The sequence below is a fragment of the Heliconius melpomene genome, chromosome 11 (genome assembly GCF_056956725.1).
Source record: "Heliconius melpomene rosina isolate 202511_hmr_F chromosome 11, ASM5695672v1, whole genome shotgun sequence".
In the NCBI taxonomy this organism is placed as follows: Eukaryota; Metazoa; Arthropoda; class Insecta; order Lepidoptera; family Nymphalidae; genus Heliconius; species Heliconius melpomene.
The window spans coordinates 11070034-11085486 of record NC_140399.1 but is presented as its reverse complement, the minus strand read 5'-3'; the positions used below and the strand labels follow the sequence as shown (position 1 = coordinate 11085486).

Genomic DNA, 15453 nt, shown 5'->3' with positions numbered 1-15453 from the left:
TTTTGTTTAAAAATATACTTGAGCTTTCGTTATAATAATCTTTTATGTGACGTAAGTGTCACTTATATATAATTTGTAGGTACATAGATTATGCGAAAATATATGCAGTTTTTTATTGTTTTTTTATCAATTTATTTAAAATTCCGCACTAAATGTTCGCAAGCTCTAATCTTTATATAGTACGTAACGGTTTAAAAAGTATCAAGAATGGAGTAATAGTATAACTTCGATTGTAGCGCAAGGGCACGTTGTTTGGCAGTGAGAACAACAGTTGTGGGTTCAGTTTCCACTCGAAGGAATTATTTATTTAATATCTTCATTCCCGAGCTTTAGTAAAAAAAACTTGGTTTGCGGAGTTGAGTTCTTATATTCCCTCTATATATACAGCGCGAAGTTAAAAAATAATAGATAAGTAAATTGTGGAAGCTGAATAAAATTGAAAAAAAATTGGTATTATAAACTTAAAAATCTGTAACCTAGTAACACTTACGAAGGTTAAATTTGTTCTACCGTTACACAGACGCGACATCTAAAACCATCGATGTGTCAAACGTAGCGGGTTGCGGAAACAAATAAATGACTCAGATGACGACATTTTATAAAGTACAGACATAAGTAAATATTTAAATTAGTTACTAATGGAAGAAACGACAAGTGTTTTGAGTCATAGGTGTAATAGATGATATCGTTCATATGGTGCAACTGAGACGTATTTGCACTTTTTGGAATATTGCAATAGACTTAATTAAGGTCGTAAAAAAGGGGGAACCGGAAGTGTCTTAATGGGAAAGGAGTTTCTTAACCCTAGGTCCTCAGGTTCCCTCTGCCTACCCTGCTATTTACGGAATACACCGTAAAGCTAAAAAAATAAAGACATTAGACAAGACATTCTTGCGTAATCTATTGTGTAACATGTGTGAGAAAATTTAATATTCTCCCGTCAGATAGATACAGAGAACCGAGTGATTATTCATTCCACATTCCGCTCACTTATTTAGAGTTATTGTGTTTTGCGAAGCAGCGGAGCTAACATAACCTAAATAGATCAATAACTAAAATATTAATATATCCCCAAAAAAGATTTGAACCCTAAATCATCGTGTTCACATCCCTTCTATCAAAATTTTTATGACTATTCACTTCGTTAACGGTTGGTAAAATGAAATAGTAGTTAAATTCAGAGCAATTTTCGATATTTTTTCCCTTTAAAACAAGTTTTTACTAAGATATCTGACCGAGTAACGGTATCCAGTCAAAGACCGTTTTTATCAATCGACATTGCTATATTGAGAAAGTACTCGACAGAAATTTATTAAAACGTAGCTTTAAAAAGTAGTAATATAAAAAAATATTTAATTTTGATTTCTAGACGACAAAGTGAAAGATTTGATCCTCTGATAGAAAAACTCAACGTCGCGTCGCACGTTTTTTTACCAGAGGGAGAAGATAAAAATAATTAATTGTGTTTTCGTTTATAAATTATAATCTATGAATGAAAACAATATTTCAAGATCGATCTCAGAGTTGAGTGCGGTTTATAAACACGGGCGTTAGTTATCAATCCATTGGACCACGTAGGGCAACACTTTAGATGGTCGTTTTAGATATTTTAAAATAATATAGCAACATTATTATATAAATGTATACCAATCACACTCTTCATAGGTAAAAAATAATCCTATTTTAAATATCTACTTACTATAAATTTGGCCAAAAAGAGAAACATAAATATATAGATCGATCGAACAATCTTGAAAAAATAAAATTCCTAGAAACTCTTCATTTATTTATTAAACTTGTATTAACAAGTTTAATAACTTCGTAACCGGCTAGAGAAATGTTAATTAATTTATTTGATTTTACAATTAAAACAATAAGTAGCAACGAAATATAAATCATGGTTTTTTTTTAATAAAAATAATAGGAAAACGTTACAATTGAGAAAATTTAAATATGATATTTTCCGCGAAATCTCCTTGAAATATAGAACAATAGAATTAAGTTAAGAGCAAATTAATTTACAAGCATTTATTCAAAGATTATTGTTATCCTACACTAAATGACGCATTGGAAACTAATTGGGTTCCCGTTTAATGACTGTAGGCACTTTAAATAAACCTTTTTTTAGCTTCACACGCGCAGGTTCCCTCTGCCTATCCATATGCGAGATACAGCGTGCAAATCAGCTGTTCCTATCGTATTTATGTATATAGATATACCAAGGCGGTATTTCCTCGTCTAGGTGACGCACCGAGGTCAATAATCACATGCTATATATAAATATAAAAGCACAGCAAGTGTATGCGGAAAACATTTAAATTAATTTAACAACTTAAATTAACATTAATGAATTAATTTTCATTGACAATAGAACGACATTGAGATAAAAAGTGTTCCCAAACAAAAAGAATTGTATTATATTATATCGTATGATATATTTAATTGCTGTTTTTAATTTTAATAATAATATAACTGTATATAGTTTTGTTTGTATATTGATAGTTTTTTATTATTTATCGTTTAACGAGAGAATGTAGTAAAACTGTGTTGTTACTTACACTGCGTAGTTAATAATGCAACTCAACACCACCTTTCGTCTTCGTAAATGTATAGATAATAAATAATTTACAAGAGTAAGTAAGCGGTCCCCAATGCGGTTCACAGGGTGCAATAATAAAAAAACAGATATTTAAAGTCAAACACCATTATTAGCACAATTACATGTATAAAAAAAACAAATTTTAATATTCTTCTCCATTAAATACCGATACATCTACCGGCTACTGGCGATGTCGACCCGAATTCTCCAATTGTAATGTCACTACCAATTGACATCATCAATTTGGTCAACCATTGTCGCTTTCATTCAGCTATAATACAGCGTTTGGAACATGCATCACTAATATAACTACTGTACAATTTAATTTTGTTTTAGTTTTTTTATCAAGTTGTATTCTTTTTTCATATAGCAGTGTACTAAATTAACCTACCCCAATTTAACTGAAATTTCTGATCCATCTAAATATAATATACCTAATTTAGAACAGCTTTTATTTTTTGCTTCAATCAATCAACTCAGCCTATTCGGGTCCACTGCTGGACGTAGACCTCTCCGAGCTCCCGATCGACCGCCTTCCGCATCCAGTCGAAGCCAGCAACTTTCTTCAGGTCGTCGGTCCATCGAGCTGAAGGGCGCCCTACGCCACACTTACCGATCCGATTTTTTGCTTGGCGTAAGGCCAAGGGTTGGGTTGGGTTTTTTAATTCTAGCCCTTTCATATGATACCCACATGTTGGGTTGTGGAAAAATTTGTAATTCACCATTTTGTTACGGCGGCCATTTTGGATTAACAGTATGTAATTTTTGGATGAATAATATTATCTATAAGTAATTTCATTGTCATCCAAATTTAAGCTCAAGCGGACTCGATATCAGGTAGGAAGACACATCCTGGCATGGCAACTGGCAAGTCAAATATAATCTTGTAAAAAACGTTTTTCAACGTCATCCGATTTACCGCAATCCACTATAGAAACAAGTTTACTTGATACACATACATACATATTTGTAAAGGAAAACTTATATAAATAATTAATTCAATAAAAGAATGGGGTTTATTCAAAGGAAACCATCCTTCACGACGTCAAACAGGATTATCTCTTTAGCTTAGTATTGTTTAAATATATTACATACCTATAAAGAACCGCAGAAGCAAACAAGAAAAAAATATAATAAAAACATTACTATATATATGAGCTCACATACAAATATAATTTCTATCATGTTAAGAGTTAAAAATAAAATAAATTAATCAGCTTCACGCTGTATCCCGCACACAGCCGGGTAGGCATAGAGAACCCAGTGTTAAGACACTCCGTTCCCCACTTTCCGCCGAATTCTGGAGGCATTGCGTGTTGAGTGGCAGAACTCAACGCCGCGCTTTGCCTTGACACCAGAGCGAAGAAATGGAAATATACCTAAATGTAAATAAATATTTCTTTCCTTATTCTTTATTCTTGAGCGGGGATCAAATCCACAACCAGCCACACAACTTGCCTCAATATCTTTCTTCCTTAAGATTTTAATTATAAGTCTAAGCCAAGATAAGTGACGGCCACTACATTTTGTTTCGTTACGCCTCGCCGTTAATAGTAAAATGGACATACTCGTAAACTCATTCGTGGATACGAAGAAGGCAGAAATTTTTATCATTTAAAAAGGAAAATAGAATGTAGTGCCACGACACTAAGTTCTCCGTTTTCCGCTCGAATAGAGACACCGAGACATTGCCACATTTTATTTTCCCAAGTATGTAACAATTTGTAAAATAAAAAACACGATTCTGGGTCAAGAGTGCCTTTGAAAAATCTGATGAATATGAAACGAGGTCTCCACTCAATGGAGAATATCACACAAAGTTTTTCTTTCGATTTTTATAAAAAAAAAAATATTGCATAAAGACTACACTGTTAGTATGCTAAAAGTATCGCGTAGGATTGCTATGAAATAAGCAAATAAAATATTTTTCTAGAATATATAAAAAAACATCAAATGTACCAGCAAGACAATACTTTATACTACTCTATACTTCGATTAATTATGACGAATTTTTTTGACAATAACTATTAAAGAATGAAATAGACCTTTTATCTATTAAATCATAAGCTCGTAAATAATAAAATGTGACTTTAAGATTGCATTTTTTAAACTTTTATTTAAAAAACTTGAATTAAAAATCTTTAATTAAGAGGCTACACGATTGAGTTAAGATAATGACTTATACTTATGAATTTGATATTAAATTATATTTGTTTGGACTTTTTCAATTCTTTTTTAACTTCACGCTGTATCTCGGACATAGCAGGCAGGGTAGGTGCTAAAAGAAACCTAGGAACCTTAACTTTTCCTACCCCACCAAATTCCGGAGGCATTGCATGTTGAGTTTCAGAACTCAACGCCGCGCTCTCTATCATCTAAATCTATTCCATTTTTTTTATTACTGATAAAATTATTTTTTGTATGAACAATACACCAACAACATTTTATCTTATGTCAAGCTTCATATATTTAGTTCTTAATTTATGGAATAACATTTTATTCAAATGAATAGTACTTTTGTAATTAGAGTTAAATATTTACAAAAGCCAAGCAATTCTAATTTTAAGGTTATTATGTCATCGCTAATGTAAATGCGTTAATATTTATGAGAACACAAAACAAACCTCGGCTCTGATGATAATAACAGGCGCGATTTACAATTGGCATGTGATGTTCAGAATTGACGCCTGAGAACTTCAAATTGTTTGAGTGTAACTTTTAACTTAGTATTTAGGGATCCGTACGTCAAAAGACAAAAATGGAATCCTTAGGCATATGGTCCCTTTAGTGTCCGTTCAAGACCATTTATCTGAATCGCTTGGAGCACTGCTTGTGCCCCCATGTGCTAGGACAGTCCTTCCTTTTATATAATTTCGTAATTCCTCGATAAGTTCCTCCTTAACACTAGATTCTCTCTGCCTACCCTACTTACTATATGCGAGATATAGCGTGAAGCTGAAGAAAAAAAATACCTTTTGACAAAAAATACCTATGTATTCTCCTACACTAGTAGAAACATAAACGTCAGGATAAAACGAGTCCCCCTCGCGGTCAAGGCGAGCGACTGGCAGGTGTGTGTTGTATCAGGTTACAAGTAAGACTGATCAACCGTCAACGTAAGATTCACTTACACATTAAACTGCGTTACGTTACTGATCGTATCTCTTATTTCATCATCTTAAATCTCTCTTCATGTACCATCTTCTTCACACTGCATCCTGCATATAAGATACTTCGCTTTATCCTGCCAGAGCAAGACAATGAAATAATAAATTTCCCCGGGCTTACAGCGAGTCGGATTCGCGCACGAAAGGTTCCGTCATATTATCTACAAACACGTGAAAAAATTACGTTATTTTTATTCGACGTTTTAGTATGGATGTGAAAATTTCTACGGTGTAAATATCATGGTTCATGAGATTGAATAATGACAAAAAAACAAACGGACAGCGGAGTCTCAATAATGAGGTTCCGTTTTACCCTTTGTGTACATAACCCTAAAAATAAAATGCAAACTGTGTACATCATTACTATGGCAATAATCTCTCCTTAATCTAATAAAATAATTATTATTTCTCCATTAAAAAGTAGAGATTTCAATATTAATAGTCATCTATAGTTTTCACACCTGAACATACTGATAGAAGGTGAAAAAGAATTCATTCCCTACCGCTCTATTGCGCGATCTACAATATATCACTTACAAATACACTACTTAATGTTTAATGAATATGTGTCTGACTTTATTTCTTTGATTAATATATTTTATATATGTAGGTATAAACAAACCACGTCCCACGTACCATACAATTTATTTCGTATTAATTCGCAATAATTCTCAAACAAAAAGTATTTTGTATTTTTTTCTTGTTTAGTGTAAAAACACTCGTTATTCCGCTTTTAACCCGAATTCTAAGCACTACGGTATATGTGACGAAACATAACGCCGCATTTCGTAAGTCTATTGGGTAACAAAAAAACCATAATATGTAATGACACTTCTATAAAAATTTTCACTAAAAGAGACGTTATTTAATAAAAACAACATATTATATTTATACAAAAATTACTAATAAACTGAATATAAATTTAAACCTCAGATATAACCAACTAAGCACGTGCGTAACCCATTAGGTCAGGGACCGCGTGTTTCTAGTCAAAACCGCGGGCAAAGCGTATAATTTGGTCCATCCTGCTCTCGCTTTAATCACCTTTAATGGTAGATCGGGAGAGGCGGTACCCATTTGATTTATGACAACTAGACCAACGACCAATACACGAACAACCTTTAAAGTACAGTGCGGCCCGATATGTTGTGGCGGTCTTGAAGTTTTCAAAGTATTTTGAATTTTACGAATTATATATTCAAGAATAAAATAAAAAGGCAAAGTCCTAAACAAAATCTGCGCAGCTATCTAAAGCTAACTTCGACCAAGGGAGGCCACAACTCGTTGGCTATTATATGTACTAAGAATTCTTCTAATCTATCCACGTTTTGAGAGACCAGAGAATGTTGGTTGTGTTTTAATGGAATGTTCTTATAGTAATTTTCGTGGCGTGCGTGGTGTTTTAAAGTAGATAAAACAGACCACTGATTTATTTGTGTTCTTTTTTAGTTTGTTATAACTATGGGTGCAGATATGAATATCATCTTCAGTTTAAAATATTGAATATTATTATAAAGTACAATATCGTATTTTATTTTATTTTCAATTAAAAATATTGTTTAATTAAATTTCAACGATCAAGATAATACAAAGCTGAAGGCAGCTCTGTTGAGAAAAACTGGAAACAAACTGACAACTGGAAAAATAACATAGGTTAGATTTCATTGCAGAATAGTTTATAACTAAATAGGTTACAACTTCTTTGTGTTCTTCTTTTTGTATGTTCTTTTGTTTTCAAGCATAAATAAACAAATCTAATGAATTATCAGTATTGAGATATTTTGTATGAAATTTAAGAATATACAAATAACTGTACATCCAAACAATTATTAAAACAATAAGTTCATGATGTGTGATAAGATGACTGTCAACAGACAGAAAGCAGAGAACTGAGATGTACAGGATTTTCTTTGCCTTTGCCAACTCATTGTAATGATGTATTATATACAGATTGTGTTAACTAATATGTTTGTAAATATTGAAGTGATAAAAACAATGTCAATCAATGATTCATTCTCTTACTGAATTCCGTTTCAGAAACAGAAAGTATTTCAATTCAGAACAAGAAAGTATACCTTATATTATAAGTGTAATACCCATATTCATAAACCTGTCAATGTTGAGATGCCGTTTTTGTTGAAAAATTAAATATATGTGAATGCAAACAGCATATCAAGAGTATACTCAGATTTAAGAGTGATCAATAAATATGAGCCAAAGATGCAAAATAATTATTACATGTATAATGAATCCAGAAAAACCCCCTTGCATATCATGGATGCTGTGAGGAGCTCAGTGTAGAGATAATACCTCTTGCTTCTGTTTCTATAGGTCTCTTATATTTTAAACCTACAGTGATAAAAAACATATAATAAAGCATGAGATCGGTCTTAATTTACTGATTGCTTATAATTATAATTTGTTATAATGTTAAAATTACAACAATGTAATTTTAATACTAATATTATTATATAATGTTCTTCAGAAAATAGTTTTCATTGCATATTATTATACACATTCATATATTTAAAACATTTTCTAAACATTACAATACTTACAATACAATTGTTGAAAATTGATAAAGAATGATTACTTATAAAATTAAAATATATTTTTACATAAGTGTGTTTTAAGTAAGCATGGTGCATTCTAAATTAAAGTTTAAACAGCTTCTTTTGAAGTGAAAGTAGCAAATCTAAAACAGGTACAACTATAAGCCTCTGTGCTCTCAATTTCTTATTTCATAGAAAAGTTGACCAATTTTTATTTTAAATAAGTAGTAAATTATGTTTAACTATTTATTTGGTGCAACAAAATAATAATTAAGTGGTAATTGTTTGTATGTACTTTACAATATTAATAAATTTATAAACAGTAATGAAATTCCAAATAAGAAATACATATTATATGCATTATTATTATATATTAATTTTTAATATACGTAATAAATATAATATAGGGAATAAAGTAAAATAATTGACTCATCTTGTTTACAATTTTGCTGAAATGTAACATAACAACTGTATTTATGAATAACGATGGCATAACATAATTTTTATAAGCAATGGTAAATAATAATAAAGAAAATAACAATCTCATTATTTAAGGTACATGCGTAAATAATATTATAAATAAAAAGTACGTATATATTATTTTCTTTCACCATTTTCTTATTCATAATAGTTGATTATTTACTCACCAACAGCTGTATTTCCTCGATTTTTTAACACGATTTACCGAAATCAACACAAAATGAGTTACTGAATTAAGAAATATATACTCATAATTTTCGCTCTTTATTACGTCGCACATAAATTATAATTGTTCTACTTAAACTTGATAAATTAAATAATTCGGCGTTTTAATGATAATTACACCGTAAAGTTATGATAAAAAATGCATTTACGAGAAATTCAACTAAAAAAAATTCAACACACGGCTGTTCTGTACTCTCGACAATTTATTTTGTTTTTCCACAGATACACATTATAATGCCATTACATTGCCGGCACATCTGTCCATCACGAACGAAAGGGATGGCAATATTATTTTACCTTATGACAGAACGAGACAACATAATCAATGAGTGCTCTAAATGACAATGGCGCGCTGCCGCCATTTTAAATTTAGTGTTGCCATTTTCAACAGAAACGACTCATTATACGTAATAAAAAGTTCTTTTTCGAAGATTCATTTGTCAAATTAAATACAAAAAAATATTATGCTAAAATTTATTTATATTTATATACTTATTAATAATAAGGAAGATGTTGGATTTTAATACTAATAAATAAAAATAAACAATGTAATATTCTTATTAGTAAGTCTCAGCACTAATATCTATAAATATAACGAATTTAATATTATATTACTACACGTGTAATTATTAACTTGCATTATTATTATTATTACAATGATCGTATTATAAAGCTATATAAGAAACAAAGGTTTTTGTTTTATAATTTACTTAAAGGTTATTTATAAGTAGAAAAGTACACAGATCTGATTCTATTTTTTATTATATTTCTAATGAAATAATTCAAACGCTTAAAGAGATTCTCTTCTCGATATGTATTAAAAAAAATGATCATGACAATTGAAAAACTTTGGTTAGCATTTGTTATTTTATTATTATTATTTATTTGAGCTCCTACACACAGCAGAATAGACAGAGGGAACCTAATGTTAAGATATTCCGTTCTTCTCTTTCCGTCGAATTTTGGAGGAATTGAGTGTTGAGAAGCGGAACTCAACGCCTCATTATATTATTATAACGCATATATTTCCAAAAGCTAATGTAGGCTGTAGAAAAACATATATTATAAATAACAAAAACAAAAACCGACTTCTAACAACGAACTAAAAAGTGAAAAATAATTATATAAAGATTTTATAATTTTGAAGTCGGTGCCAAGTAAAACAAACAGGCTTAGTAATTAAATATTGTAGTAAAGGTGTTGTAGCATTAGTTTGACAACGACTTCAAAATTATAAAATCTTTATATAATTATTTTTCACTTTTTAGTTCGTTGTTAGAAGTCGGTTTTTGTTTTTGTTAAAAATTAATTTATTTTACGATTTTTAGTGATGGGTAGATCTTAAAAAGATGCTTCTTGAACGAGTGGTGATGGTGGTGGTAGTGGTTGTCAACGAGTGGTTGTGATTGTTCTATGTAAAACTTCATTTAATTAAGGTAAGTGACGGTAACTTCGTGATAGTACGTGGTTTCGTGAGTTTTGCTTCTGGCAAAAATAATAAGCAATTTAAGTATTATTTACGGAAACTATATATTGGTATATAATCTTTATACTTTCAACTGTCTAAAAACTAAGTAACAATATTTTAATGATAAAATTGAGCGTATAGCGACATTTTAAACGCAGAGTTGGCTACTAACTGCATTGTAACGTGTCTGCGATGCTTGCGACCGTAAGACTAGGGTAAGAATTTCTTAAGGTTGTAGAAAGACAAAGGTAAGTTATTCGAATAAAACATTGAATATATGCTTTTTTGTATTCTATAATTAAACATTTTATTGAAAAAAAAAATAGATGGAAGCATAAAATTCTTTTAAAATTGCAATAAATCGATTCACGAAATAGCAGACATTTTATTTATCAAGTGTCCGCTATTTCGTGTTACTACCGAATTAGGGAAATCTTAGATACTTTTTAATAAATTTATATTTATGTTATAACTAAGATAATTTAAATTTAAAGCTTAAAATCAGTTACTGTATTTATTAAAGTTTCTCGTGATCGAAATTCGGTATATGTTTTGTCCACTTAAATTTCTATATTACTATTTTAAAGGTAACCTGAATTGGTAATTTTAAGCTAAATTCGTATAGGTACTGCCAATGTAATTTTATTTTTTAATCAACCTTTATAATTTATTTTTGTGTATTTTATCGAATATACGTGGTTGTTAATGATTACTTTACATAATGTAAAAAATACTGAATAAACAGAACTGCGGAAGTTACTAAAATCAGTAACACGAAATAAGATCCCCTACATTTCATTATTTTCTCTAACTTCGTGACAAATAAATCTACGTAAAATCAGCACATTGACTTCTTTGTCTTTGTTAATAGTGTTTATCTTGTTATAAGTCTAAATAAAGATCTTTTTATTTTTTCAAGAATTTTTCAGGAATATAATATATACCTACTAAACACAAAACGCCGTACAAACTGGTTGCGAAAATATATAGTTCTATAAACTGGCATACCTAGCTTCAAAACATTTAACTTGAATTTTGAGTTTTTTTATATATTTTTTATAAAAAAAATATATAAACGTTCAAAAATGTAGTTTTTTTAAAACTGAGCTTATATAATTTGTAAATTATAAAAGTTGGGGCTACTCGTGGCGCAGGAGTACAAAGTGTGACTGTAAAACCGACTGGTTGTGGGTTCGATCCCCACTCCAGGAGATGAAAATAGGAATAGTATAGAAAATAGAAAATATTTATTTAAATTTATATTTCAGGCAAAACACGGCGTTGAGTTGTGCCACTTAATATGCTGTGACTCCGGAATTCCGCAGAAAGTGGGGAACGGAGTGTTTTAAAAACACTAGGTTCCTACCTATCTACCTACCTACCTATCTACCTACCTACCTATCTACCTACCTACCTATCTTCCTACCTACCTACCTAGGCCTATCCTGCTGTGTGCGGGATACAGCGTGAAGATGATTTAATTTGATTTGATTTTTTTTTATGAAAGTTTTAATGTCGTTAAGCTGATCTACCTATTTTTTTTTATTTACAAATTCTTTACAATCCAAACCAATAAAGGTGTTAATTTTTTTTATTATAAAACCTCACTCGCGAGGTAAAAACTTGTGACCCGAAATAGGGGACACAAACTCACGAAGTTAGAAACAGAGCTAAATTTTATCACGAAGTAGGGTTCAAATTAGAGGTCCACAAATAAATTAATATAAAAATTAAGGTTAAGTTAAACCGCATAATTCACACATTAAATTACTGCCAAAAGACCCACTTTGATCACACTAAAATTTGCAAATTCATATAACCTTTAATAATGTATTTACAATAGTTTAAAGTTATGAGAGCCTTAAACTGCCGAACTCCCGTACATTTACCTTAGCTATTATTTTTGTGCAAAGTTACATTTTGGTATATTGACAAGAACAAACATAAAAAGTATTCGGGTGAATTCGGAATCTCCCTTTTTTGAAGTTGGTTGAAAATGAGAACATCCTCTTTTTTGAGATTGGTTGAAAAGAAATGCAACGATCAGGAATCTCACTTCTGACATCAATTTAAAAAGTTTTTGCTTGTAACTATTACAGTATAATTAATTTTTGACCAAAAAAACAAACTTTCTCAATTTTCTCCGGATTCCATAATCGAAACCTAACCAAACTTTCACCAAATTATCCTTGAAGTATATCCTTTCAAATAAAAAAGAATCATCAAAATCGGTTGGCGCGACATTGAGTTATTCGGCTATTAGTCGCGCACATGCATAATGCAAATTTAAGACTTATGTGATTTTCTCATGGATACCATTGTCAGACATGGACCAAAAAAAAATGGGACCATTCGGGAAGCTATACCTTTCAAATAAAAAAAAATTATCAAAATCGGTCCACCCAGTTAAAAGTTATGAGGTAACAAACATAAAAAAAAAAAAAAAAAAAAAAACAGTCGAATTGATAACCTCCTTTTCTTACAGAAGTCGGTTAATAAAATGTCGTGTATTATGAAAAGACAACTATTCTTGTTCCGTTATTTTAATTCATGTAATTCAAATTATTTCAATCTTCGTCACTATATTATTCGACTCTATATATAGATAAGTAGGCACTTGCTTATATAGCTAAGTACTAGCTTTTTTAGCGAACAAGAAGACGAAGAAGAAGATATTTACAAATAATACATTGATCGTTTTGATTTGAAATTAGTTCATCATTGATGTTCTTTAATGAGTTCATTAAAAATTAGTTAATTTTTTTTAAATTAGTTAATTTTTTTAGCTTCACATCACATCTCACATAAAAAAATAATAAATATATCAATGCACCGAGTGGAAATCGAACCCACAACAATCGCAACGAACAAACACACTTGTGATCTTGCGCCACAATGGCCTCAAATTTAATTAATTTATATTATACAAGCGGACGCGCGCAGCTTCGCTTACTTATTTAGGGGTGAATTCTAATAAACCACGAAACATGTGTTCAATGAAATATTTTTAAGAGTCTAAATTTCAAATTTTATAAAAATCGGTGGCGATTTAAAGATTTTTTCATACAAATTTTCAACCCCTTATTTGCACCCTTAGGGGGTGAATTCTAGAAAACCATGAAACACATGTTCAATTAAATATTTTTAAGAGTCTAAATTAAAAAATATATAATAATCGGTGGCGTTTTAAAGATTTTTCCATACAAACTTTCAACCCCTTATTTGCACCCTTAGGGGAAGAATTCTAGAAAACCATCAAACATGTGTTCAATTAAATACTTTTAAGAATCTGAATTTCAAATTTTATAAAAATTGGTGCCGATTTATAAAAAATTCTATACAAACACTCAACCCCTTATTTGCACCCTTAGGGGAAGAATTCTAGAAAACGATGAAACACGTGTTCAATTAAATAGTTTTAAAAATCTAAATTTCAAATTTTATAAAAATCGGTGCCGATATAATTTTTTTTCCATATAAATTTTAAACCCCTATTTCACCCCTTTAGGGTTAACATTTTTCAAAATCCCTTCTTAGTGGATGTCCAGATTACAAAAGTAAACTTTTGTCCAAATTCCACGTTTCTACGCACAGCGGTTACGGCTGTGCGTGCGTCTTACCTCAGTCAGTGAGGACAAGTCCTTTTATATATATAGATTATATTTAATTTATTTTACAAATGAAACCAACAATTAATAAGCACGATAGCATAAGCAATATTTAGTTAAATAAAAAAGTCAAATTACATAAGAACTCAAGACAGCTTATTGCATATAATTTTGGTAACAAGTAACAACCAGTCTGCTACCTGTGAGGCCGAAATTCCAGGTATGTACGTTCGGAGGCTTCGGGAGATTTCTAGGTGCCACTTTTTTTTAAATATAACTTTATAATATTTAACTAATAATATATTCTTTTAGTGTGTAATGTAAGAATATTAGGTTTATAAAGTTATAGCCATTTTAAGTACAATACAACACAACTTTAATAACACAAAATTTTCTACTTAATATACAATTTTATAATTATTGGCTGTCTGACTATTAACGCAGTTCGATTCTCATTCGGGGGAATAAATTATATTAATGTTCTCGCTACGGTGAAAAAACAAAACAAAGCATTGAGTCCTACCTTTTAACACGCAATGTGTCAAAAATTAGGCGGGAATTGGGAAACAGAAAAAATTATGCTTCTAAGTCAACGTAACCAAAAGATGTTAAGGATAAAGAAAGTTCAAACTCTGAAATAATAAGTTTGTGATGTTGTTATATGTGCTTGTAATCAAACTTATTATTATAGTTAATTTCATACAAAATAAATGTATAATTTTTTATTCAAAATTTTTATTAAACTGTATTTACCGTTGGCATAGAACTTTGAAATGAGTGCGAAACTTGGTATGAGTATGAGAATCCAACTCACATTTGACTGGTTTTTTAACCTTAAAGGAATCAATATAGTACCTATAAAGAAGGAAAACGATAGGTACCTATAAAAAAAGATATCTATACTATACTATATACTATCTATACTAATATAATAAAGCGGAAGAGTTTGTTTGTTTGTTTGTTTGTTTGTTTGTTTGTTTGTTTGTTTGTTTGTTTGTTTGTTTGTTTGTTTGAACGCTAAGATCTCTGGATCTACTGGTCCGATTTACATTGTTTTTGTTTTGTATGAAAGCTGCATTCTTCAGAAGTGCTATAGGCTATATAACATTACATTACACATATATACTAATATATTTTAAAGTACTTTCTAATTTGACATGCAATTTATTCTGCCATGTTAATAACAACCGTCGCGTCGCTACGCAACCGTTACCGCGACATTTTGATATTCATCCTTATGAAAATAAATATAATAGTCACTATTAACATTTTATCTAGATTGAAATTATAGTTTACTGTATAACATTCTAATAAATAATTAAGGAGATGTCACTGATTCCAAATGAGCTAGCCT

General features: G+C 30.4%; 1 protein-coding gene and 1 long non-coding RNA gene across 2 annotated transcripts in view; both read right to left on the bottom strand.

Moving 5' to 3' along the window:
• Positions 1-9261, bottom strand: part of ogre (optic ganglion reduced) — a 51903-nt gene extending 42642 nt beyond the window's left edge. Inside the window, exon 1 of the mRNA XM_085193621.1 lies at positions 8966-9261. The gene's annotated coding sequence lies outside the window, so the exon portion shown is untranslated. The remainder of the gene's footprint in view (positions 1-8965) is intronic.
• Positions 9262-11573: 2312 nt separating this feature from the next.
• Positions 11574-12394, bottom strand: LOC146534893 (uncharacterized). Its single transcript, XR_014878466.1, has 2 exons — positions 11922-12394; positions 11574-11889 (listed from the first exon to the last, which is right to left on the bottom strand). It is a non-coding gene; the product is annotated as an uncharacterized LOC146534893 (long non-coding RNA).
• Between the last annotated feature and the right edge of the window lie 3059 nt (positions 12395-15453).